At 37.2% G+C, this 3,042-nt stretch overlaps 1 pseudogene; it reads right to left on the bottom strand.

The window, feature by feature from the left end:
- Window positions 1–656: 656 nt before the first annotated feature.
- On the bottom strand, window positions 657–2,656 carry LOC149555201 (ABC transporter G family member 32-like; annotated as a pseudogene).
- Between the last annotated feature and the right edge of the window lie 386 nt (window positions 2,657–3,042).

The following is a 3,042-nucleotide window of genomic DNA, read 5'->3' as shown; positions in this document are numbered from 1 at the left end:
GAGTAGAAGATAGAAAAGAAGCTAGTTGAGCTCCAAAACCAAATCATGCTAAGTGAAGCCTTGGTTATGCAACAATAGGATGAGAGCTAGTGTCAACACAAATGGAACTCCCTCATGAACAAGGAGGGAGTCTTCTAGAAATAGAGATCTAGAGTCTAATGGTTGGAGGAGTGAGACAAAAATACAATGTTCTTCCATAGATCAACCTCAAGGAGAAAAAAGTGACACACAATAACCATTTTAGAGGATGACGATAACAAGCACTAATAGATTTGGCATCGATTTGCAATGGCTATGTGTCACAAGTACGACAGCAATGTGTTGCCACTATGACAGACATAGACGTCATAGTTATTTAGTCACAATTTACGACGTCTACCCTCACCGTCGCAATTGCAATGCCTATCCATCGCTATGTAGCCACCATGTTGTCCCGTCATCGTCGTCGCAATTCTTGTGTTTTTTGTCGCAATTGCGACGAGATTTTTGTCGCACCTATAGCTACCCTATCACAATTGGAGGGCATGTGTGACGGCAACCGCGTCACAATTGCGACGCCAACCCCTCCAATTACGACGGGGTTACTGTAGGTGCGACGGAAACACCATCGCAATTGTGACGGTAGAAGGAGTAAAACAAAAAAAAATAAAAAAATTTCATGCTTTAAGCTGGTCTGATGATTTATAGATTTCACTAAAGTTGACACCTAGACGGTGCTCTTCTGACATAGAAGTTACTTCCAGCATCCACGTAGCTGGATTATAACCTTCCTTGATCTGTGGAACCCCCTCAATGGCCTACATGAATCATTTTCAATTAGCTCAAGCTCAACGTATTGAGAATGTTTGCTAAAAGCTTAGTGGTCAACACTATTCGGCATGACCAATTCCTTGTATATAAAATCAACTTCCTATTGGTTCTAGTACAATAAACTATGACTACTTACAACTCCAAAATTCAAACTTCTCATCAAAAGGTACCAAATTTAGATCTAAATCTCTCAACAGAATAAAACCGTAGTGGATGGCATCTTACCGAAAAATATTCTATGAGTTTGTTAGAATTGTGACCAAGTGGACCTGCATAGATAAGCTGACCTCCTCGCTTCATTAAGAATAGCTGCAACATATTTCATTTAGCTTTAAGAAGATGCCAATTTCAAATGCTTCACAAAGCTATTTTAAGAAAACCAAATCTTTACCTCGTCAAATACCTCAAAGATATCAATACTAGGCTGATGGATTGTGCAAACAATAGTTCTCCCCATGTCAACTATATTTCTTACTATTCTCATAATTATAGCTGCTGCCCGAGCATCCAAGCCTGAAGTTGGCTCATCCATGAATATAATTGAAGGATTAGCCACAAGCTCTACTGCTATTGTTAACCGCTTACGCTATTCAGTAGATAGGCCATTCAGTCCAGGAAGCCCAACCAAGGTACCTCTCAAAGAAGTGAGCTCCACAAGTTCCATTACTTCATCCACAAATATCTAAACATTGAATTTCACATTGTAATATTACATATATAATTAAATAGAATAAAAACAAAAATAGAACAATGAGGCTAGAGTAGGAATTTAGAATATTAAAAAACAAATAAAAAAGATGGTTCCAAAAGAATTCCAGATTAATATTCATTGGGAGTTCAATTTAGAAGGAGATTGTTACAGTGAATATTTTCGTAACACTTATCAAATCTTTGGTAGCCAGCAACCTCTTTGCACTGGACTTCAACTAGGTTGTTTATCCAGCAGTAGCGAGTCAAGGCATTAATAACGAGAAGTCAAATGGAGATCCTGGTATTCAATGCTCACAAGATCAAAACAGCTTTCGTGTATACACCAAATTTATGGTTGGCAATGAAACTAGGGCTAGGTTTGAGGCACCTACCAAGCTTCTGCATGCTCAATCTGTCAAGTAGATGAGGACACTACCAATAATCTATTTCTCAATTGTAAGTGGACTATTCAAATTTGGTGTCTACACAGCTACGATTCTCTACAGCCATGCTTGGATTGATGATCCAGATATCAAGAGATTTAAATTTAATTGTGTTATATCCATAGTAACAATATGGTTAATAAATCAAAGGTAAGCATTAATTAGAGAGAGATGCCTATGTTCCAATTATGACAATACAAGGAAGCAAGTGGGGAAATGATTATGAACCATCTTCCCCAGTGAGTGATTTGAACTGCTCTCACAACTCCTAAGTTGCCAAATTGGAATCATAATTGGGAATGGGTAGTTGCATACAACATACCAATACAACAATGTTTTTTGGGGCTGGGTAACTCCATACAAAAAAAAAAAAAACATAAAAGTTACATTAATTTATTTCATTAAGTATCCTATACAACTAAATAGTAAATATACGCAGTTAACAATACTTAATCATACTATAAAATAATATGTACATAAATTGTAAGACTAAAATATCCAAGGTAACATATTTATGCAATTTGGTTACTTCAGGAAAAGATGGTGACTTATTTCAATTTGGAATATGTATCAAGTCTCAAGTCTATCTATGATATCTTATTCAGAACAAAAATATCTATCTTGTGCAGCTTTATGCCATATCCTATTAACACATGAGGTTGTTGCCAATGTTCTTGCATCCATGTATCGATGTAATTGGGAGCCTCCGACATGACTTCAGGGAGATCAAAATTAAAGCATTTGATATTGGGGAAGGAGCAAGAAATAACAGATCTTGCACTTTGAGTGCATTTTACATCATTTAGGGGCTTTAATAGCCTATTACATCATGTAAACACTACCATCCACCCATAACTCTTCCTAGGACAACCTAGGACTTCAAATGACCCCTTACATCATATAGACTCCCTATTTGTGCCAATTTGAGCTTCACTTACATCTTATTGAGCTTCACTTTGTTTCGAGAATAGTTTAATATTCTCTACTAAACAGGGCCAACCACGTGAAGGTGGAAGCTCATTTGGCCCCACCCCCTCCCCCTAATATCACTCTACATTCCCCGTTAACATCTAACATTCATTCATTCTTTCAACCATTA

Source organism: Cupressus sempervirens, chromosome 5 (genome assembly GCF_028749045.1).
Source record: "Cupressus sempervirens isolate cs-2001-9-10 chromosome 5, ASM2874904v1, whole genome shotgun sequence".
NCBI classification, from domain to species: Eukaryota; Viridiplantae; Streptophyta; class Pinopsida; order Cupressales; family Cupressaceae; genus Cupressus; species Cupressus sempervirens.
The sequence above is the reverse complement of the archived record's forward strand: the minus strand, read 5'-3'. Positions and strand labels throughout refer to the sequence as shown.